The 25,017-nt window shown below is 41.8% G+C and overlaps 1 protein-coding gene across 5 annotated transcripts in view; it reads left to right on the top strand.

The window, feature by feature from the left end:
* Positions 1–25,017, top strand: part of Celf2 (CUGBP Elav-like family member 2) — an 821,906-nt gene that overhangs the window by 477,877 nt on the left and 319,012 nt on the right. Inside the window, exons 1-2 of one of the 5 annotated variants that reach the window (XM_032884459.1) lie at positions 5,949–6,886; positions 18,113–18,116. The exons of the other annotated variants lie outside the window; for them this stretch is intronic. The gene's annotated coding sequence lies outside the window, so the exon portion shown is untranslated. Of the gene's footprint in view, positions 1–5,948; positions 6,887–18,112; positions 18,117–25,017 lie in introns of those variants that run through there. 5 annotated transcript variants of the gene reach the window in all.

The raw sequence follows: 25,017 nt of genomic DNA, 5'->3' as shown, positions 1-25,017 counted from the left end.
GTGTGTGTGTGTGTGTGTGTGTCTGAGTCTTTGTGTGCTACAGAACAACCTTTGATGGCTTGCTGATGTCCGTCCCCTTCCTCAGGCGTTTTCTGTCTCATTGGGAGAGCAGTTTCTCAAATTGGCCTAAAGCCTGCCAGGAGACTAGACTGGCTAACCAGCATGACTCAGGCAACCACCGACCCCAGCTTCCCAGAGCTGAGATGTACAAGTGCACACCGCAACACCTGTTCTTGGGGGGGGGAGCGGAGGCTCTTTTCATGGACTCTGGGGATCGAACCCGCGTCCTCCTGCTGACAGAGCAACTGCTTCCCGGCTAAAGCATCTCCTCAGCCCACGTTCCTACTCTCTAATGAGACAGTGAGGGGCTGACACCAGTAGAGAGATGGGGAACCGAGCTGGACTTTCCATTCCCATTCTGCTCAGTGATGTTAAACACAGCATTCCTGTCGTCCTCCGTGTAGACTGGATTTTAAAGTATCTGCCCGCCATGGCAGCTGCGAGCGAGGATTGAGTAGATAATTCGTATCGAGTGTTAAGTACATGCTGGCTGTTTAATAAATAGTGGCTGATGTCATTTAGTCTCTTGGGTCCATCTTTATTTCACGGACCCTTCTTTTCCCCTTTCAGCAGGACTGCCAGGTCACACTTATAAATAGGACAGTGCCCGAGTCCTCTCAGACAGTCTCAGCTTAACCGTGAGTTCTCACCTAATTTCCTCTCTAGCTACAACAAAGGTATTAGAAGCAGCAAGCCTGAAACTCAATACTTAGATACACAGAAGTACCAGAGTCTTTAGAGTCTCCAGAAGACAGACTTGCATTTGTGTTAGAAACCTTGTTTGAGTCTCTTACATAATAATAATAATAATAATAATAATAATAATAATAATAATCTATGAAATGTAATTGATCAAACTCAAGGAGATGAAGAGTCCTACAGTCTATCCTGGCACGAGCACTTGAAGATTTCTGCTGCCTTGGATAGCAAACCTGCTGCTGAGCTCACTAAGACATCCCCTCTGGCTATGTGATTACAGACAGCAATTTACCATCAGTGAAGGAAAATAAACGCTCTCTCTCCCCACACCCCCCCCACACAGCCCCACCTCTCGACTGCAGTAACAAAACTGAATATACCATTTCAACACACATCAGGCTGTGCCTCATCAAATTCTCATGAAGCAAGACCAAAATTAATTTCCATTACGGAAAGATAGGTGAACTTCTGCTTCCCCATAAAGGCAAAGAATATACTGATTTTACAAGGTTCTGACTAAAGAAATTCATCTTGCTATGTTGGCATCCACAGTGGATAGAAGCAGAATGAATGGTAAAAGGTTTTTTTTTATTTGTTTTGTTGTTTCTTTGTTTTTGTTTGTTTGTTTGTGTTTGTTTCTTGGCTTGCTCGCGCTTGCTTTTGCGAGTACAGCAGAAAGAATATGGGGTTTAAAAATTCCAGAGTCCTGGAGTCAAATGCTGTCTGTAGCTCATATCCGTTTAGCTCTGTGCTGCCTTGTTTACATGATTTGTTTTCCCCAGTGAAAAGATCCAGGGATCAGAAGTTCAAAGGCCTAATTTCTAATGTCAGTTTCACAAACTGACCACTCAATTTCAATTTTCTTCACTTGTGTGGTGGGACAGCGTCCACGGATGGCCATGCTGGGACTTGAATCTGTAACAGGGAGAGACATTTGTAGCAGATTGATTCAGAGGAATCTGATTAACACTTGAGGCTTGGCCTCCTATTGCCAAGCAGTATCATAAATGCATCTGCATTTCTGGGGGGAAGCAGATACTATTTCTCCTATTTTGCAGATTAGAAAACATGGCCTTGGATATACCAAAGGACACCGCCAAAGTTACACAGTTGCTAACTTACAGAGCCAAGTCTAAAATGTGGTTCTTTCTTCTCCCTGCAAATGAATGCTCCTTCCCAAGCCACAGGTTCTGCTGTGGGCAGTGCTGCCCTGCACACATCTTCATGAAATTTGCATGGTGCATGTACACCAGGCTAGGGGATCTGATTCTTTTGTTCCACATGAGGCCACTTTGTCCCGCCCCCCCCCCCTTTCCCTAGGCTTGTCATTACAGAAAGGACTTTACTAGGTTACGAGTCCGTTCATTGACAGGAAGCACTGAAGAGGACATTGGAAATTGCAAAATGTTTAATGGATAAATGATTAGACAGTTAACAGACAGACGAACACATGATATATAAGACACAGAAATATACATAAGTAGATAGATGGCAGTAGACTTATTTTATTTTATTTTATTTTGTTTTATTTTATTTTATTTTGAGACAGGGTCTCGGCATAGCCCTGGCTGTCCCGGAACTCACTGTGTACACCAAGCTAGCCTGGAAGTCACAGAAATCAGCCTAACTTTATCTCCTCATAGGGATTAAAGGTGTGCCCCACCATGCCTGGCATTCCTCACCTTTTAGTACCTTACCTCTTGAAACTTTGCCACTCTGAAAGTAACTGGAAATGCCAACTAGCCAATTCCTCTCTCTCTCTCTCTCTCTCTCTCTCTCTCTCTCTCTCCTCTCTCTCTCTGTCTCTGTCTCTTTCTGTCTCTCTGTCTATCTCTCTCTCTCTTTCTCTGTCTCTCTGTCTCTCTCTCTCTCTCTCTCTCTCTCTCTCTCTCTCTCTCTCTCTCTCTCTCTCTCTCTCTCTCTCTCTCTCTCCCTCACGTGTCCTTGACACCTCCCGCCCATCTGTGCATTTGCTGGTAGCCTTTCCTTCTACCTAGCTGCTCAGTAACAACCCTCGCTGCTGTCCTCATCACTGATTTATTTTTGAGTGCAGATTCCCCCTATGTATCGTGTCCCAGAAAGAAATTCTGACACCTAAAACAGTTCCTGCCAGTAAATATCCTTCTGTCAGTAGCTCTGCCCTGATTTAGACTGATTCTTGACAGCCTCCCACCGGCAAACACCTGCAGAAGCCGGCGGTCGCTACAGGTGGATTCCAAGACCTGAACTTGATCTGAGCAGAGCTGGGGGATCATGCTGAATGCATCCTGGGAGAATGAGAGGACGGTCGCCCCCTCTCCCTGCCAAGTCATTTCATTATTCGAAGGGAACAAGAATACAGAACAGCTGTTGTTTCAAAGGAGTTTACATAGACCTTTAGTGATGCGGCAGGGCCAGTGGTCTTCGCGGCTTATTTCCAAATACTGTATCACTGTGAAGTATGTTTAGTCTTCCGGGATATTGTACGTGGCAGACACATTGCTGACATCTGGCAGGTTCGTAGGCAGCCACTGAGATTTTTTATTTTATTTTATTTTTTTTAAAACAAAACTGTTGCAAAGGATATTTAAACCCGGAATGTCAGTTGGGAATAAAATGTTCCCTTCTTAGACTGTCTTTCCTGGTGTGAAATGCACAAATTCTAAAGATTGGGAGTGAGTCAGTTTATATATTCCAAAACAGGGAAATGGAAAGAAAAGCCTTTTTCTCCCTCTGAATGTCAACTGGACCAACTTGGTTGCAATGATTTAAAGGAAAAATAGGAGGGTTTTCTGTATCTTCCCCGAGCACATTCAAGTATCATATCGTCTACTTGGAAGCTCATCGTCACGTGCCCTGGAGTTGGACAGGGCTCAAATTTCTACTCCATGGCTTCTCTGCTAAATGGGAGGTTGGGGTGGGGGTGGATGTTGTAATTAAGCATTCTGAGTTCAGAATCATTTGCTGCTTTATCAAAAAGGGTGACGCCAGGGCCATCAAAATGGCCCAGCTGGGAAAGGCACCTGCCACCAAGCCTCAGTTCAATCCCTAGAACCCTAGGGATGATGGAAGGAGAGAAGTGACTCTCTGTATGTTGTCATCTGCCCTCCACATACATGCCATCATGTGAACACTCGCGTGCACACGCATAAGCACCCAAAATAATAATAAGTAAATGTTTAACAAGGAGGACGTCAATATTCCCTGTCCCCTAGGACTATTGGGAAGAGCAAATGGCATATCTATAAATAGTTAAAGCAGGTGTCTGGTACACTAAGTGCTTATCGATGTAGCCGTTATTTTGCTATTATATAAAACTTAATGTACTAAGAAAGGCATAAGGTGTTATTTTTTTTTAGACAGAGATAGTTAACATTAGGTGATTCTTCTTTGAAGTTGATAATAGATTTATGAAACTCTTTCTATGAAATTACTGTACTTGACTCACATTGAAATTATGTAATTCAAAAATGAAAGCCATGCAATTGCTCTCAAAACATTTCCAGCTTTTGCAAGATACTGGTTTTATGCCATTGTTCTGTTATTCAGAAAATGAATATCCAATTTTAGACTAATATACTAAAAAAAAAAAGAAAAGAAAAAGGATGTAAAACCCATCTTTGCCACAATTTAACCGTTTCATTATCTTCTTACACTTCTAACAAGTTTTGTGGAGGACGACAATCAACCTGTTAGACTCTGACAGAGGGTCTCATGCAGCCCAGGCTGGCCTCAAACTCAAAGGATAGCCAATGCTGGTTTTGAATTCCTCCTCATGCTATCTTTTCCTCTGAATGCTAAGGTTACAGACACATGCCCCGTGCCTAGCTGATTCTTTTCTTAAGCAGGTTAACTTGGAAAGTGTTCCCTGTATTTATATTTTGGGTGAGAACCTTGACTGTTTCCTAACTCAGACAGTGAGAGCTGGAGCACCATCCCCCGTGGTACTCCAGCCTCAAAGAGGCTTGTATATTTTTAACGAGGAAAGTGATAGAAGATTGGCAACCGTAAATTAAGCAGCCTACAGAACAATTGGCGAAATTGGAACTCCAATTCTTCCGGGCTTGCCAAGAATGCACTCAAAGCAATGTGGAGGATGGCTGGGGAACGGATCACAAAACTGAAACACTCGACAACTGCTAGGTGGCTATGGCCTAACTCTACTGCCCCAAGCCACAAAACTAAATATGAATAGAGGAGAGAAAGTTATGAAACAGAAAAATCTGAAATTCCAGTGTCTAAATAATATCGTTGCTGCTGTCAGACAGAGCACATTCTAACGGAGGTGTCCATGCGCTAGGCAGAGCTCTCTGGAACACACAGCTTGCTGTTTTAGAAACTCCTGACTGGACAGTTGGGTTCCTTGGCAGGACTCGGGTGTGTGTTTACCTTGTCCCGGTTCTCAGTTTTCCAAGCTTCTTATTTCCATGATCCTGGAACTGTGCTGGAGTCTTGTGTTTCCAGAAGCAATGTGTTCTGCTCTTGAAGACTCTCCCTGTTTCTCTGCCCCAAGTTAGCTCTTGATGGTCCGGCTGGGAAAGTGATTGACACCTAGTGAGGGCGGAGACTAAGAGAAGGTGTGAATCGGCTCCTCCTCGCTATACTGCTGTTATTGATGGCAGCCATGTTGTTTCTGCCCTCCTCCTGCTAGCCTCATGCCTTCCAGTTTTGCAATCAGGCTGAGGACAAGCTAGACATCAACAAATAAACCTCAGGCTATATTTCCAAGAAAAAAAAAAGAAAAAATGACAGGGCACACCATAGAAATTTCTTAAATGATGGTGAGCTATTAGTAACTAAATATACATCAAGTAGGATTATAATTTTCTTGACAAATTAGGTTCTCCAAAGGACAGATCAAAGTTGACAAGGCTGACGAGACCAGGAACAAGTCAGAACCTACGTAGTTAAAACATCTTCATCTCCCCACATCCAAGGTGCAGAGAACCACGAAGAAGAATGGACTAGCTAAATAATGTAAGAGATGAGGAGGAGCGCCATGAAATACTGTCTCTAGACATGACATGGTTATACCATCCATGAGCTTACACTCGCCGTCCTTACCTGTACAAGATCTGCACAAGACACAACCCATCAAAATTCCAGTGTGAATCGGAGAGGGGCTTCTGAAACCCCACCCCTAGTTGAGGACATATTGGCAGTGGAAGATTGCTAAAGGAGAGGAAGTCACTGTCTTTCGCTGGTGGCCCCACACCTATGCATATGGAGTCAGCACTAAGTGACACAGGAAGTTAGTAATAATGTCATGAAGCCAGGAAGGAGACAGGTTACTGAGCTTCAAGGACAATTGGAGTGAGGTAGTGGGGATGGATAAGATCAAAATATATTCTACAAATGTATGAAATTTTCAAAGAATGAATGAAAGTATTATATTTAAAAGACATCTGAAATGATGAGGAATGGAATATTAATTATGGTGAGATGAACTAGGAAATATATTGGTAACTATGGTGGGATATATCTGTATCCCTGGCTTCTTAGTGGTGAGAAGAGATAGTGTCTGTTGCCATGTTTCTTTTGTCCAAGTTATTATTTTGAGGAGGAATGTTGACAGTTCTTAGAGAGGCAGAGAGAAAAAAAAAATGACAAGGAATCTCTATCCTGTGAGATCAGCACTCACAAATCAACCAGAAGACATCTGACAGGTTCCTCCTAACTGCTAACAATGGGGGAGAGACCTAAGAGTGTAAGGAGAAAGAAATCTACAGCAGCTTTAAATGCCAAAGAATGATACACACCCTGTCGCCTCACGTTGGGCCAGCTCCAGCTTTGTCATTCGGGGTTTCTCTTCCCAAACGAGTTGTACCTCTACAGATGTACATGTTTATCTGAAAGGAGATCTGTCTTGTTATTTTCTCTTCTCTCCCAAGATAGTACTCATTTTATTTTAGAAGGGAGATTATCGTCAAAGGCATCTTTGGATGTTAGAAGCTGGCGTCTCTCTATGGAAACTTTCGTAAACGGCTACACTTTGCGGCCTCTTTCTCCCTCTTACCACACTGTGCCTAGCTCACTCTGTTTGCACTGGATGGGGTTTTAATATAGTGCGCGCATCCGTGAAATCGAGAGAGAGAGAGAGAGAGAGAGAGAGAGAGAGAGAGAGAGAGAGAGAGAGAGAGAGAGAGAGATTGATTAAAAAGCAACAGTAGTATCTAGATCACTCTAATGAGTCTTTCCCCACAAACCGGAATGCAATTGCTCCTCTCACATTCCGTATCTGTTCTAATGCCACTTTGCCTCAGACAACCGTGTCTCTACTAACTTACACAAAATCCCCTCCATCCACCCTGTCAGTACCATCCATCTCTTATTTCCCTTTGGGTAATAGCAGCTCTCATTATTTGCCAGAAGATCGCATAAACATTCCCAGGTCTTGACCCAGAGAGATTTTTGACAACAAAGGTCATCACTGATCCCTACCGGTGCCTGCAACTCTGTGTTGGAAACCCCATGGGAGGGTCCTCCTGCCGCCATGACAGTCTCACGCCTGGAACCCCAAATAGATGAGGTAGCCCGTCCTTCAGTCCTTCACTCACCTCATCTCTTTCTTCCTGCTTGGATTCCACTACGTTTTAAGGATTTCAACTACCTACCTGTGGTCAAAGATCTCTTTTCTGGAGTTAAGTGGTTTCCACTTGTTAAAGCGAAGACAAAGGAAAGCGCTCCCCATACATGATCCTTCCACCCAAACCGTTGGTTTTCACCTTACGCTTTGATCCACTATCACCTCACCGTGAATGAACAGAGGTGAGAAGTGACGTGGATATTGCCTAATGAATATACCCAAGGCAGGGAAGTCGGCATCGACAGTAGTTTGCATAAGTCCTTTCCAGGTTGTTATCCGTAGCTTTACAATGCTAAGTCCTACCCCTGTTTTATAAAAAGCAGACAGCGAGTGTTCTGTTGTCCACACATACATTATGTCTTCCTGGAGCCTCAGAGAAAGTCATTATTTCCCACAGAGCTCACCACAGCCATTTGCCTTGCTAAGACACCACTCATTTTATTACAGTTCATGTTGAGGTTTTTCTCACCGCAGTATTATTTTAAAAAATCCTATGAACAGCCAGCATGTATGGTACATTTTCTCGTGTGCCAGGCGTTGCGCCAAAAGCTTCCATGCGTTTCCTTGTTTAATCCTCTTTGCTCTATTAGGCAGGTAAAAATCATATCATTTTCATTTATTGATGAGAAAACCGAGCCTTTCCAAAGCCACACAGATCCAGGAGATAGCTTATTAACAAGGGAAGGAAAGCTGATAAGTACTTTATAGACAAAAGTAATCCTGACGACGTCTGAAGGAATGTGCCTTAGATTACAGAACAAGCCTAGTTCAGGAGGGACCCAGGAGAACTTAAGGTCAAAGCTGAGTGGGCAGTGTGATATGAAAACAAGTTTCACCTATCTAATCCAATCATCAAAAGCCCCCAGTGCTCCAGACTCTGAAACTTTTTTTTTTTTGTTTTCCAAATTCCTCAAGAAATTCAAACCTATGAGTACGTACAAGCTCCAATATTAAGGATCGTGGTGCTTTTGAATTGTGTGCCGTAACTATTTTAACTTCAATGCTACAAAGCTCCCCGCAGCAACACGGGCACACTTTGTACTGGTAAAGGGAGCTGGGACTTCTTCCCAAATTAAAGAATGTATGGACTGATTGGATTTGGGAGCCTTAAAAAGCGAAGCACCAGTGTTTATTGAGTCAGAGTTGGACTTGAGAGCTCCTCGTCTTGGAACCCACCTTACTACTCCACACCCGATTACCATGTGTTCAGTTAAATGATGGTTCAATGGCTACTCAGTATAATTAGTGCAGACATCCAGGTAGAATGGCTGCAAATCTGAACTAGCTATATTTCTTTTAACTAGTTGGCTTATTTAAGTGTCCATAGTTACCAAATAAATGGATTATTTAAGTCTTAAAATGACTCTAGGTATTGTGGGCATGCGCCTGGGCAGGCATGCGCCTGGGCAGGCATGCGCCTGGGCAGGCATGCGCCTGGGCAGGCATGCGCCTGGGCAGGCATGCGCCTGGGCAGGCATGCGCCTGGGCAGGCATGCGCCTGGGCAGGCATGCGCCTGGGCAGGCATGCGCCTGGGCAGGCATGCGCCTGGGCAGGCATGCGCCTGGGCAGGCGCTTCTGATTCTAGTGAAGTTTAATTTCCTATACCTAATAGCTGCTTGTCTGGCGAATATGTTAAAGCGTGGAGAAAAGATACACTTGAGAATGTTTTCAGGAATGGGTATGCAGCAGTGTTTAAGGTGAGAGAGGAGTGCGCCCCGCCCCCTTTACAGAAGCCACATGCAGAAAAACCAGGTTTACAAACAGCTCACTAGCATATAATTACAAAATGACTTTAATAATAATTTAAAAGGGACTTCTGGTATAGTCACAATATTATTTTACTGTATGCATGTGGATTGTACCTTTCTTGGACAATGTACATTTATTATGTGAGGCAAGCATGTACCTTGAATCAGCTAACTGCTGACCAGTAGAGACAGCACAAAATGTTTGTTTCATTCATTTAATCAAAAGTTTTAAAAGCAAACAGGGACCAGAGCCATGACCAAGACAAGCAGAAGCAATTGTGGCCACTCACGCTGATTCTAATGACTAGTATTCCAGAAGCGTCTTGAGAAAAATGTAGCCACAAGTTGCACTCACTCCATTTCCAACATCTAAAAAAGCATTTTCACTGGGAATTGGGTAAAATGTATTTTAGCCATAATGTACATAAAGATGTCTAAACTGTAATTGCATGTAATTTGAAGGAAATGTTCAGTGGGATGAAGACTGACCTATTCTAGAATATAAAAGTACAGGAGTTCACATTTTCATGATAATATTTTATCATTTTGAAAACTTATTCTTAATAGACCCCTACATTATGTTTCAGTAAAGTGGTTTCATTTTCTTTAACAACCATTAATAGCTATTAGTGGAAAAAATAAGGCTTTATATAGATCATTAAAGTACATTTAAGTAATTTGTAATTGACAATTAAATCATCGTGGTAATGCATTATCATAAGTTTGATAGATCTGCCTTTTTTTAAAGCACTGAGAAGAAAGGCCCTTTTGTAAGACGCCCCAGTGCAGACTCTCCTCGCATCTTAATTGATCACAAAGCACACATTGTCTTGATGTATGTGCTTGGTAATCATCTTGTACAAGTTTCCTTTTGTGAGGATTTTGATGCTGTGTGTGGGAGTCTGGTTCACGCTGGAAACAGCATCCTTAGTTAAGTGTGGAATCAGCAACGGCCATCTTTAAATCTTTGCCCTTGGCATTGTCGGAACGTGTAAAATACATTTGAGACGCTCTACTCTGAGAGCCCAAATGCCCTACTCTTTATTACCCTCTCCTTTTTCTTTATCTCTCTAAAGACCAGTGAGTAGGTCTTTAAAAAAAAAAAAAAAGCTGAGTCTAACAGTTACCATGGCGATGGTTATACTGTTAACTGCAGCCAACCATTAGGAATTGCCCTGTCTAACCATTTGGAAGGTGATGTCTCTTTGCAAATGTTAGCCTCTTGAGCTTTGAACCTAGGAAATTTGTGGACTTGCCAGACAGAAATTCTGGTCAAAGTAGTTGTGTATTGAGATCAAAATTCAGAAACTTTACTTACTTTGAGAGGGGAATTCTAATCATTCTTGGATCAACCTTTGAAATGTCCCAAAGAAGACTGATTCATTTCCCCTTTTGTTGATTTAATTATAGTACAAAGTAACAGTAGAATTTTTACATTGTTAGCATAAATCTTTTTTTTTTTTTTTTTTTTTCGGAGCTGGGGACCGAACCCAGGGCCTTGTGCTTCCTAGGTAAGCGCTCTACCACTGAGCTAAATCCCCAGCCCCGCTAGCATAAATCTTGAAGCACAAGAATAGGGTTTTTTTTTTTTTTTTTTTTTGTATTTCAAACTATTTATAAAGCAAAAAAAAAATCAAAAGATTAATTTTTCATTATTGGCTAGAGATGCATAAAAGATCCAGTAGAGTGTATTACCTCTCTAATATTAAGAAGTGATATTTTATAATGTGGACATGACCAAGTTTTATACAAATTTGGTTAATCTCATAAATACTTATTTGTTTTGTCCTCTTACATTTAACCTCTGAAATTTATGGGCTTCCTATGAGACAAATACACCACATGAAAGTTTAAAAGACAGAATGGGTGATTTTTTTTAAGTTATCTCTTAAAATTGAAATTAATTAGATATTAATACTGGACTATTAGAAATTAAACTTTTAATAGAACTCTGAAAGAGGAAAGAGTGTCATATTATCAGATTAAGTATCTACCTCATACATAAACTATTCAGTAATTTTTAAATTAAATTGGATTAATGAATTCAAGCAGTTGAAAGAGCACTTACAGGGTCTATGGTAGAACCTTAATGAAGAGTTCAATTGATTTTCCCTTGGTCCTCTCATCGAGTGGCCAGCATTGTTGCCAGGATAGTATGAATGAGCGCTGGTAACCGGAAGTACAATGATCGAGGATCGCTAGATGTGAGTCCACGAAAGGGGAAGAAAACTAACTGTGCTGTGAGGATTTTCGGTGGCCTCGAGAAGTCCCACGTAAGGTGTAACTGATGGGAATGTTAAAGAAATAACCCTGAGAAGTGTTGAAATTGTTTTCTCTACTTGCGCAAGCGCCGGGGTCACCAGGCGCTTCTTCTGAAGGTCAGCCATGGACAGCCTCCTTGGCAGCAGGAATCTTTAATTTTAGTTCCGCCATTTCAATTTGACTCCACCACTTGAAACATGTCTCAAGGTATTAATGAAAGAAATTAAGATTGGCAAGGCGGCAGAGACTCTTGATTCCAAAACACAGGCAGCAAAATGGTTGATAAATTAAAATGACCTCATCAGTCAATAGTGAAAACTAGGTGACGGTTCTTTAAAGATATGTTGTTTTTTTACATTTTTTTTTGTTTAGGAATGTACTAAAACTTTACTAACTTAGAAGTCTATTCCATACTTGCAATTCCTCAAATGTGAAATATTATTATAAATACTGCAATAAGATAAAGTATATACATATTTGAATATATATACACTCGTGTATATATATATATATTCAAGTGATATATATATACATGTATATATATATACGCACACACACATACACACACCACTTGAATATAGTATATTAATAAAACAGGTATAAGGAGACTCTTTAAAATGTGTTTCCTAAGTTTAGTCAAGCCACATCATTTGCTTTTTTAATAAAAAAAAGTAATGTATTCTTTGAGCTTTCTAGTTAAGATGATGTATCAATTTATGGCCCTTGACATAATCCAAAGATAGGATTGTACACTGGAAGAATCATACTCTACAATTTAATATGGTATTTTGCAAGAATATAAAAGGCTGTTTTAAATTTATAATGTGTAACATAGCATAATAAATCATTGCATAAGACACTAAGAAAAATTCCGAAGCCGTTCCCAGTAAAACTAAGCCTGTCCCTAAAATTGGAACAAAGCATGAGGCTTTCAGATAGACAGGGACATGTAGAATGCGATAAAAGACCGCTCTCCTAAACGAACCACTGGCCAGAGATGGACAAGGTACAACTTTACCATCATTTGCTAATCAATGTCCCTGAAGGTCCTATCATCATAAAAGGCCATTTAATTAAAATGAAAGATATGCCCATTAGAAATACAAAGATAAAAACTCCCGTCACTTACAAAGAAGATGAACATATGTACAAAAATAAAAAATAACCAACTAAAAATCTGGAACGATTCAAAGAGATCATACAAGTACTTTGATCAATGACTTCCCTGACATTGAAAGTATTTGAAGTAAATATTGCTTTTCCTAAGAGAGAAGACATTGAAATTTTAGTAGATTTGGCGTCTACGGATGCTTCTAGATGTAAGAAGCAAGACCTATGAAGGTGCTACTTTTTCTCTCACAACAAATGCCAATTAAAAGCCTGGAAGGATGACCAGGGGTGTGTGTCAGTGGTCAAATGTTTGCTTAGTGTGCCCAGGCCCTCCCCACAGCCCAGGCTCAGCCCTCAAGAAAACAGTGTATTAGAGTCATTTCAAACGGAAAAAAATGATTTACACTTCCTTTGAAAGGAGAGATCGACGGGATAATCAGACGTTATAAAATAATACTAAACACTCATATTTAAACATAAGACATGGCAGGTGGACTCAGAAGCATGGAGTCTAATAAATAAAGACATGTATCTTATCTTCAAACCCACTAGGAAATGGGTCAGACAATAAACAACACTGCCGAAGAGGCCCGTGTAGGGAAGAGGGAAAAACCCGTGTTGCTGCTTCATCTTATCTCAAGCATGGAAATTAACTGTACATGAATCAAACCCCAAGATAAAAACACAGCCAAACATAAAGGTAAATACCAATATTTCAGGGCAGGCCATTTTTGTATAAAAATAAAATAAGCCCAATCTTTATTTATATGATAAAGTAAATGAACTAGAAATTAATTTTAAGGTCCTGTCTTAAAACCTACAGCACAGCTATGTATCAGATTGCCACAACTCCATTTAGAAATCTCTGGTTTATGGCTGAGGCGCATAAACTCGCCGTAAAGGTAGACAAATGACAGCACCACTGGGGGAAACGTTCACCTTCACTAATATTCAAAGAAATGTAAATAAAGCAGTGAAGTCATATGTTTTCACTCATCATACTTGCAAATGTAAAATTAAATAATAGTGTGCTTCAGAGACCAGCAAGGCATGAATTATACTGGGGAGGGTGTGTCGGCAAGTGTAAATCTCCAGCAATGCAATTTAGAAATGTATGGTTAAGCCTAAGGTAGTTCTCTCCAAAGAAAATGAGAAATGCCTACCAATGTTAGTATTTAAGACAGTGGTTCTCAGCCTGCTGAGCTGTGGCCCTTTAATACAGTTCCTCATGTTGTGGCGACCCCCAACCACAAAATTAATTTCTTTGCTACTCCATAAGTGTTACTTTGCGATCGTTATAAATTGCAATGTAATGTTTTTAGAGAGAGAGAGAGGTTTGTCAGAGGAGTCGCCACCGGTTGAGAACCACTGGCTTAAGAATTCTCTTTGTTGGAGAGACGGCTCAGTGGTTCAAACCACCTGCTGCTCTTCCAGAGTTTGGTTCCAGCACCAACCCTGGGTGCTCACAACCACCTGTAAACACAGCTCCAGGGACCCCAGGTCCTTTCCCTCTGAGAGTATCCACACATAGGTGATATAGACATTATATACATGCGTGGTCTCATAATTTTTTCTCTCTCTCCCCCGTCACCTCTCTCATACACACACCCACATGCAAATGAATAAAATAAATAATGATTTAAATAGACTTTTCATCTCAGTGATAAAGACATGTGTGAAAACTTAGAAAGCACCTGAATAACTCTGTTTAAGAAAAAGAGAAGTAAGTTACCGGACAGCAGTGAAATGAAGACGCGTGTCTCAGAAGCTAGCAGCCCAGAGGACTCAAAACGGCACATAGACTCAATTCTGTGTGTCTTAACACCCTCTTGTGGTCCCCATGTGCACTGCATTCATGTGCACAGCCCCCAACACAGATACACAAATACAGGTCAATTAAAAAGAAAAGATTTTTTAGTCAAGCCCAATGCCAATTTTATATTAAAGAAGATGAAATATATACATTGAAATGCCTAAAAGAAAATATAGCAAAAGTGAAACAGTGTCTCTTCCGGTTGGATGCAGATGATTACACTGGTTTCTTTTATCCTTATTGGCATTTCAAAGCAACACTGTGACCCTAAATTGCTCTTATGATCATTAAAAACAGGAACCGTTGTTTTTAGAGAGAATCATGCCCTGTGTCCAAATCGTCACTAAGTCTGCGTTAATGACATCTAAATTAAGAACATGTTAATAGTAAAGCTTTAGTAATATAATGTCGTATGCTCAGTGGGAATTCAGTATAATATATATCCTTATATAATATAGTTGATAAGTTCCATTTGTAGCCGGATGCTAAATATAGGCAGAGGGAGGAAATGGTCTTCTGGAAACTTCTGTGTAGATAACTATTTGCTCTAGTCTGTAACAGCCTAGAAGTGGGACTCAGTACATTGCCCACCAGTGCCCCAACGCTTGCTACTCAGCTCGGGTCAGCACGGTGTAGGTATGGTTTAGAAGCAGTCTGCGTTCTCTTCAGCTTTGCATCACCCTGATGGTTTTCCAGGTGCTCCGCCATCGGGCTCCGTCGCTAGGTATGAAAAGGAAACGTGTTCTAATGCTTACAGTCTCTCCGTGTGCCTGTGTGTTGTTTTCTCTGTGCGTGGTGAGTCTGTATGAGTGCACGTGTGGTCTCCCTATGAAATGTTCCTTTTGAAGTACAGAACTTAAAGAGAGCATGAGTTTGGCGGCTGTAACTTTCGAATGCACTGAACAGCATCTTCAGTCTTGGGCTATGATCGGCAGCAAACAGACACCATGTTCTCTCAAAACATGGTGGAAAATGCAGAGGTAACATTGGTGTGTGTATGGGTGTGTACGTTGTACACGTGTGTGTCATCCATTCGGTGTAAGGCGAAAATCTACAGAACTCAGTGGCAGACAGATAATGAATTTGGAATTCTTCACGCCATTCTAAGGACATGATAATAACATGCGGTCTAAGGGAATGTGGCAAGTGTCCCTGTCGGGACATCCCTTGAGATAGAGGTTGAGGAGGACAGACGGCAGAGGCTGCTGGTGAACAGAGGCCCTCCAAAGGCTCAGACGTGGTATAACGCTTGCCTGTCAGGAATAAAACCATCAGCAGACCAAAGGAGACAGGTTGTCTAGATCAGATGAAGAGATATCTGGATCTCTTTGATGGGAGAATAAATAAAATTGTATTCTATAGTTTTGCTTTCTTGAATTCTGTGGAGGAGTGTCATTCCTTTTGCCCTTTGTTTCCCCAAAATTACATGTGGCTACAAACAAGAACGGCAACCATTTCAGAGGCTGGATAGGTAAAAAGGAGTTCCCACGAACAACCACTTCAGTAGCTGGGGCGCCGTAACAGCAGTGTCCGTGTGCTTGTCGCATGCTGCTTCTGCAATTTGGAACTTTTAATAATCTGAGTGTACACACATGCATGCATGTGTATGCATGGGCACACACACACACACACACACACACACACCAGACTTGCTATGTATCGAGGATAACCTTGAACTCCTGATCCCCTTGCTTCTACCTTCCAAGGACAAGGATTGCAGTTGTGTGCCACCCTGTTCCACCATGGAGCTTGGTGCATGCTAGGCAGACGCAGTACCCACTGAGCTGTACCTCTGCTGTGGCCGTCGGAATAGAAAAGGCAAATCGTGCTTTTGCTTGTTGGTTTTCGTCCTCTCAGTCTTGATTAATGTGAGTTTTTGTTGTTGTTCGGTTAGTGTTGGTGATGATTGTTTTCAGTTTCTTGAGACACTGCCTTACTACGTAGGTATACCAAGGCAGGTTTCAACCCTCCATCCTCCTTGCAGGTCACCTTTCAATCCCACAGCCCTGAAATGAGGCTGGCCACCAGCCCACACTCCATTTCCATCCCACACATTCATCCTCTCGTGTCCTCAAACGTGGCTCTCCCACACCGCTCTTCATCCTACATCTTCAACTAGTTGGCTCACTCGTACCATGGTGCAGTGTGTACTGGACATCTACTGGGTATCAGTCACCCCTGCAAGCACTGGGATTGTGTAAGCCATCAGCGTCTCTGTTCTCAAGAAGCAGATACTTACTGTAGTATATTCAAAGGGATGAGTTGACTCGTCAGTTGCCACAGTAAGCTGCACACAGAGGATGACGTCCACACTGGGGTGACCTGCGGCAGGAAACACCCATTCTTCCTTCTGCAAGCCACAGCATCAAGGGTAGTTTGTCACATGTAGGCTGGACGGTTCTCCTTCAGGCCATGAGTCAGCTGTGCTTGGCTCCTGTTCTAGAGGAGGCCCAGATCTCCTTCTTGTGTGCGTTCTGGGGGCTCATGTGGAAAAGGCAGCAGATTCCCTGGTATGGGTTTTTATCGTGATGGGCCACAACACCTAACAGACCCTGTCCACACAGGAAAATGTCACACAGTGTCTGCTTATATTTAATACTGGAAGCAGATTCCATAGTCAAGCTCGCTCCCGGTAGAGTGAATGTCCGTAGCCTACCCACTCTAGTGCACTCTAAGGTCACATGATAGGGGCAGAGCATGAAAAATCACCAAAATAATCCGATTTTCCACACAAATTATGACATGGAAGCGTGAATATGGTGAAAGAGCAGTCTGTTCAATGTGGAGAGGAAGTGCGGCGAAATGTTTCTGAAAGGGCGTATCTCCGTCAGCATGTAGGCGCCAAAGACGTGGAATGGATGGAGTCAATACATAGATGATAGATGTAAGGATGGATGGGTGGACGGACAGATAGATTGATAGATGATAGATGGATGATAGATAGATAGATAGATAGATAGATAGATAGATAGATAGATAGATAGATAGATAGATAAAGATAGTGGAGATGATAGATGATAGATTAAAGATAGAAAGAGCTATTTAGATGATAGATAGATAGATAGATAGATAGATAGATAAAGATAGTGGAGATGATAGATGATAGATTAAAGATAGAAAGAGCTATTTAGATGATAGATAGATAGATAGATAGATAGATAGATAGATAGATGCACATAACAATGTTAGATGATATGGTAGAGATAAGTAGGTTTGGAAGAGAACATGGTTTAGTCTATAGAAATACCCCATACTTACTGAAGAGAAAGAGACATAGAGAGACAGAGAGATAGAGACAGACACAGAGAGCTAGAGAGAGATGCAACATAGAGAAACAACTTAAAACTTACCCATTTCCTTAAAAAATCCTAAGAATCACAACACAGTAGTCTGATTTCTGTAATAATTCCCCTCAAGTTCCCCGAGAGAATGATTGTGTAAAAAGAGCACTTCTGAAGGATAATTAAGCTTACAAAAACACAAAGTGTGGTTCTTCAACCCAAGGGGACTGCAGCCTTGTAAGCAGAGAAAAGGCCCAGGGAAGATGCTACCACAATGGAAGAGAGATGCTCAGAAGCAACCGTCCATGCTGACACCTTGAGCTTGACTGTCAGCCTCCGGAACTCTGTGAATTTATTTCTATAGTTTAAGGCACTGGTCTGTGGTATTTTGTTATAGCAGCCCAGCTGACAAATACAGGCATCTAGGTAGTTTTACAGGTAGGGAACAGAACACACTGGGGGTTGTCATTGGTAAAATAGTGATGGGGAGACGAGCATGTTTTGCTATGTCCATGCTAACTGGCCTCCCTTTTATCTGACCATGATCACAGTCTAGATACCTTTTTTCTCTACAAGAGTTCTTATGCTCCTTTGAGGCTAGTAAGCTATATTCGTGAGATACTGGTTGCCCAATCTACTTTTCACCTCCTTGTCTTATTGAGAGAATTTTGTCATTTGCTGACCCAGAAGTTCCACAACATATCCATCCTTAGTATATCAAATACAGATTCCTTTTCCCAGTGTACATGATCCATAGTGTGGCCTCTGTCTGCCCACACCGATTACTTTCCTGGGGCTTACTTTCCTGGCCTCCTCTATGTTCAAACTTGTCATCTCCGAGTGGGATCCTCACCGCCTGCACACATGGCCTAATCAAATGAAAGCATTCCCTACAAGGTTATCTCTGTGTGTTTAGGTAACACTGCCCCCTTCTCCATTTTATGTGCTTATTTATTGCTTCCTGGTACATTTTAACTTATTTTTAGTTGGAATAGAGAATGACGTGCCTATTGATGGCATTTCCATCATATATACCATTGTATTTTGCCCATAGTCACCCCGCCCCATATACCCACCTCTTCATTCTTCCTTCTCAACTCCTACCGGTCCCCTTCCTCACAAACAGTCTGCCTTATATGTCATAATATACAGGTATTAGTGTTTCAATCTATGTGAAAGGAAACAAGTATTTATTTTTGTCTTTCATACCCTGTTTTGTTTCTTTCCCCCTCATTTTAGACCCTTTCTCCACAAATATAGTCCCCTTTCTACATTAATATCATTATATATGTATGTAAGTATATTTAGATCAAGATTATGGGTGTGAGAGTAGAATCGTGCTATTTGTCTTTCTGGGTCTAGCTTGTTTTACTTAACATGATGAGCTTCAGTTCCATCTGTTTTCTCAAAAAAAAAAAAAAAATGGCATCCTTTCACCCTTCACAGGGAACTCCTCTGTGTGTGCACACTACATTCTCCTTAGGCATTCATCTGCTCGCGCTGACTCTTACCATATGCTGTGTCTTGGAGCTCTTATGGTTCATAGAACTTCACGGCATAAGAACTGTTCAACTCACCTGAAACTTGTCTTCTTCCAAACTTGATTATCAATTCCTCAAAGACAGAGGCAGAGTCTAGTCTTCCTTCTGGATACCCCATAATGCAATTCAGACTTAGAAAGCCGATATCGTTGTCCTTCAGAGAAAGAGTTGCTGAGTCACCACGAGGATCAAAAAAAGCCTTAAAAAAAAAAAAAAAAAAAGAAAAACAGATGATACTGTAGAATCTTTGTGTATCATTTCCATCAAGGTATTCTCTCTCTCTCTCTCTCTCTCTCTCTCTCTCTCTCTCCCTTTCTCTCTCTCCATATATATATATATATGTATATATATATATATATATATATATATATATATATATATATATATATAAAATCTCCAATGTTTACTGAGCATAACCAGATGGGCAAGCATGTACCTAGTGAGGTGCTGGTAGCCACTAAAACTTTGTCAGGTTAGAAAATGGTAGTATGAATAGAAGCCCAGAAGAAAGAGAAATATTATCTCTGAGGACTGGAAGAAGTTTAAAGTGCAAAGAGCATAATTGAGGTAGATCTTAATGGGTTGAATTGTAGGAAAGAGGCAGGAAGTTTGAAATTCGGTTGACATTTTAGCTTGATACTCCTTTGGCCATGGTTTAATGCTCAATAACTCTGGTTCACATGCATGGGAGCCATCAGAGCCCAAGAGACTGGCAAGAGACTGGGAGAGACCTTAGACATGGTGACTTGAACTAGGAGAGCACAAATGGTGGGAATTGGGCACATTCCGGAGAAAGCATTGTTCAAAATGGCCTCATGGTCTCTGGCATTTTTTTTTTTGTTTTTTTTTTTTTTTTTTGTGCATACATTCTAGATAACTTCTATTTATAGTCAACAGATCATGCTTTGGTTACAAACCCAAAAATAGACACAAGGATTTAGATTGGTTTGGATTGGTGTTTTGACATCCTGGTGATGAAATCTAGGGCCTTACAGAGGCTGAGAAGGTCCTCTACCACTGAGCTACATCCCTAGTTAACCAAGCTGTTTTTGATCTGGGTGCTGGTTGACTGTGGATGATCCGTCCATCAATATTTGGTGAGCTGTACACTTATAGGCACTTTTCCTTATTGATACAACACTTTAAACTCTACGTATGACATAGTTTTAGAGTTTATTATTCCTTTCCCTTTTGAAATCGTTAAGAGGAAAAATTCACAGAAACCTTCAAGAACTACTTTTGCTGCTGAATTTTTGGGGGAATGTGGAAATATGCCAGTTAGAAACATGTCTTGGTTGTACATAATTGTTCTCCTCTCCTGAAGGTGCGATTCGGCCTCCTCCCTCAGACCCTGCACATTGGCTATTTTTATTTATGTACTGGATAAGGTGGTGGAGAAGAGCTCAGCACATTCCTACCTATCTCAGGGGCTAAGCAATTAGCGGAGTGTTTGCTTAGAGTCTAGTCAAGCTAGACTTTTCCTTTGACCCGTTGGGCGTGACTCTGCTCACTGCCGTTCTCCCTTTCTCAGGAACTTTGCGGACTCAGAAGTAGCCTGCTCCTGGGTATAAATAGGCTCGCTTCTGGTTATTCCTCCAGTTATCTGTTAGCTTTTGAAATTCTACCGCCTTAAATGTGCACTGCCTTGTTTTCTAGCATCCAAGTACACAATTCCTGCCATCACTTAGGGCAAGCTAACGCATAACTTTTTATGGATATATTTTCTTTCTCCAACTAGGTCTAAGCATCCCTGCAAGGTGTCCAGCTCTTTTACACTGCAGCATCCTCCTTGCCTCATCCACAGTTGTCGATTCCCTTGGGATTCTGGTCTTTACCCAGTTCTTCCTATTCCAGCCTCACTTCTTCTCCTGGCTGATCTCACCCATAGCTGTGTTGCCAACTGCCTCGTCAACTCAGATCTGCCCTTGGGCATACTGAACTCAGTAATGCATTCCCAGTGAATCCAGAGTAGCTTCTGAATTTATTTGTGTGTGTGTGTGTGTGTGTGTGTGTGTGTGTGTGTGTGTGTGTGTGTGTGTGTGTCCCCATCCTTTTCAGTCAGCAATAGCATCATTTACCGAGTGGTCCATGTGGGAAAACATCAGGATTATCGTCAGCTCCTCCGTTGTGCTCTTCCCGCCTGTCTAAACTGTGACTCTGCCTCTCAGGGAGGGTGAGCACCCTCTCTGCAGTAAGCAGAAGCAGAAACGAGCAAACAGTGAGGCTTCGCCCCCACCTCTGCTGCCCATTAAGTTGGTCATCTTGACGTTCTTCCTAATCTCCAAAGTTAGAGGTCCCTCAGTAGGTGTAGCGTGATACTTTGTATTTACTGAATTCAGTGATCTGATCTCCAGTGGAACATCGTGCACAGGCCAGCAAATAAACAGTGGTCAAGTCACAAAGAATCTCCCTCAAAGGCTCGCCCAGTCTTATCTGCACAGCGACTCCCCTCCACTCCCTTCCCCATCCTGCTCTCGGTTCTGACTCCGCACTAGAAACAGAGTTCTCTTTCTAGAGCCCAGAACTTTCTGTGCCTTCTTCCTGCCAAGCTTCCCAGCATGAGCTGCAGGGTCCTTCCTCACTCAGCTTCTAACGCCTCTCTGCCCTATCTTCATGACTTGTGTGCCTTTGCTCGACTTGTCCGGAGTGTTCTTTTGAAGTATGACTTAACCATATTCTTAGGGCATTCACGGCATAGACCCTGACTATATTAGTATGTGCAATGGTGATAGAAGAACTCAAACCATTACACGCCCATCCGCGCGATGTGAAGCGGCATCAAATGTAAACCATCTTAAGCTGTAAGCCTATATGCGTCACGAGGAACTGACTTCAGGAAATGTATGTGAAATGTAACCACGTGTCCTGTTTGCGAAAGCAGGAAGGACAGGACAGAATGCAAGCCGCTACAGAACCCGGGGGTTGTGAGAAGGAGCTCGCCTGCAAGATGTACTGAGAAATGCGCTCTCACGGAGAGAAATGAACTGAGGCCAACATTGGTACTAGAAAGTTGGTTGCATACAACAGAGCCACATTTGGAACCGAGAAAGAGGGGATAAAAAAAAGAAGTCTAATTTCCAAGTCTCCTTCCTTCTTCTTGCCTATAGGACTCTGGCTTTTTGCCAACATATGACCCAAACTACTGTCCCTCTCAGACTGCTCCTGACCCTGAAAGTCTCATTTAATCCCACAAACCTGCACTTTATCAAGTCCCAAACCCCCACATTTACAGAAAGAGAGGTGCAGTTTTGCCTCTTTATAGCTGTTTTAAGGTTACAGAGCTTTGGGTTGGAAAAAATTCCTTAGTAGGTAAAGGCACCTGCAGACCCGAGTCGGATCTCTCAGCCCCACATGGTAGGAAAAAGAGAACCAGCTCTCGCAGGTTTCCCCTCGTCTCCACGTAGGTGCTGTGGTAGGCACAAGCTCATACCTACAAGCACAGGGGAAGCCATTAGTGATTTCCATTCTAGCAGATGCCGAGAAGCAGACCGCACAGCTTGAAGACAGAGCATCACTGGGGCAGACCAGAACTTCCTTTCAGAAGACGGCAATTCATCCAGGGTGGGCTGGGAAGATGGTTCTGAACCCACAGTGATGCGTTCACACTCTTCTGAACAGTGAGGCGATGGGAGAGGTAGCTTTCCGTCTGGGGCACCTTCTAAAGTTCTGGTGTTTGCTATGTTTTCCTTCTATCTGTACTTCTGTGTCTTGCAATCAGGAAGATACTCATTCGGTTGTCACTATGGTGGAGCATTGGGTGGACATTATAGATATTATAGATTCATGTTTGGTGGCCATGGAATCCTTTGGATACACTGTCTACTCCCACTGGCTGGCTGTTATTTTATATTATCTCTAAAAGTCTCGTCAAACCCTATAGAAAGTGGCCACTGAGTCATTAGGCAAGAACCTGATGCGTTCAGAAGATTGGGGGATCAAGGATCCTGGTCCTAACTTTACGGATTTTTGTGTACTTAGAGCTCGAATGATGAGCTCTCTTCTCATTTTTATCATATTTAATTTATTTCATTTCTGTGCATGAACCTGAGCTTGTAGGTGTGAGCTTGTGCCTACCACAGCACCTACGTGGAGACCAGAGGAAACCTGCGAGAGCTGGTTCTCTTTTTCAGTGTAGTGCACAAGCCAGCTGAGAGTAGTGCGATCTGAACGAGCAGGGTGGTAGCTCACTCTGCTAATTCCTACCTGGGACTCACCTCTGAGCTGATTTCTCTGCTCGACCCCCGTGACTCCGACAAAACCTTTGCCTCTGGGGTTGGCAAGCTTAAGTCAAAGAGAGCTGTGTCTTTTGCTCAATGGCAGCAGCGATGAGAGAAACTGCATCTGCACATGGGCTTTACCAAGGTTACCGAGGGCCTATTGTATACACTGCACTTGCTATTCTTGGTCTATTTCTTTTAGGATTTAGTCATTTACTCCATATTTTCTTTGTAAAACATTTCCATCTGTGGTAACAATATATGTTGTTTTTGAGTGTATGTATGTAGTATATGTACATATATGGGTTGGGGATTTAGCTCAGTGGTAGAGCACTTGCCTAGCAAGCGCAAGGCCCTGGGTTCGGTCCCCAGCTCCGAAAAAAAAGAAAAGAAAAAAAAATATGTACATATATATAGTATAGTACATGTAGTTATATAGTGTGTGTATACTATACACAGTGTACTTACTATATATAGTGTGTATACTATATATATTGTGTATATGTTATATAGGATGTATGTTTTATATAGTGTGTATACTATATAGTGTGTATACTATATATATACATTGTGTTATATTATATAGTATGTATATACTATATAGTGTTTATATTATATAGGATGTATATTTTATATAGTGTGTATACTGTGTATATAGTGTGTATAGCATATATACATTGTGTGTATATTGTATATATAGTGTGTGTATACTATATATAGTGTGTGTTTATACAGTATATGTGTGTATATTATATATATATGATGTGTGTGTGCATGTGTGCAGTATATATGTGTATGGATCCGTGAGATCACATGGAAAGCCAGGAGAGAATTTCAGATGGTTTCCTCTGTCATCTTCCACCATATTTCCTTGAGAACGAATCTCTCACTGAACCTGAAGCCGGCTGTTTCCCCCCGGGCTGGCTGGCCCGCAAGCCGTCAGGATTCTTCCATCTCTGCCTCTCAGTGTTCACATGTGTGCTCATTTGTGTGGAGACCCGAGGTCTACATCACGTGTACCCTGTTTCCTCTTTCCCGTATTTTCTGAGACAGGATCTTTCCCTGCAGATGGAGCTCTGTAAGCGGTTAGCAGCCAGCTAGTGCGGCACAGGGCTCTGTCTGTCTCTCCTTGCACACTCCCAGGGCTGCTGTAACAGGCATCACCAGTGGGCCTGGCGTGTATGTGTTTACTAACGACTCGATGCTTGCATAGAAGGCACTTTACCAGGAAAGCCGACTCCCCAACTCTCTAATTCTTGTGTTAAATTAATTGTTCAATGAGCATATAAAATAATGGGTTTCTTTATGACACATCTATCCGTGTATAGTATTATGCTTAGCTCATCCTTGCTCCCAATTACTGTTACTTACATCACTTCCCTATCCCATATATATGTATATCTTATATATGTATATATACATATATCTTTTCTATATTAAGAAAACTTGCAATCTTGTTTCTTTTTTCATCTCCTACCCGTTATCCTCTCATCTTTCCCCTTAAGCCCCCTTAGCTCTCTGCATTTTCCCCTCACATCATCCCCTTTCTACTTTCACATAAGTATTTGTGTTACATACACTTACTTATATTTTGAATCCAGATCCAGCAGGAGAGAGAAAACATGGAATATTTGTGTAAGTGTGGTTTATTTCACTTAACAGCGTGATCTCTAGTTCCATCCATTCTCTCACAAACAACATCATGTTTCTTTACATCTAA

This window comes from Rattus rattus, chromosome 14 (assembly GCF_011064425.1).
Source record: "Rattus rattus isolate New Zealand chromosome 14, Rrattus_CSIRO_v1, whole genome shotgun sequence".
Lineage (NCBI taxonomy): Eukaryota > Metazoa > Chordata > Mammalia > Rodentia > Muridae > Rattus > Rattus rattus.
This window is presented reverse-complemented; position numbering and strand designations above follow the sequence as displayed.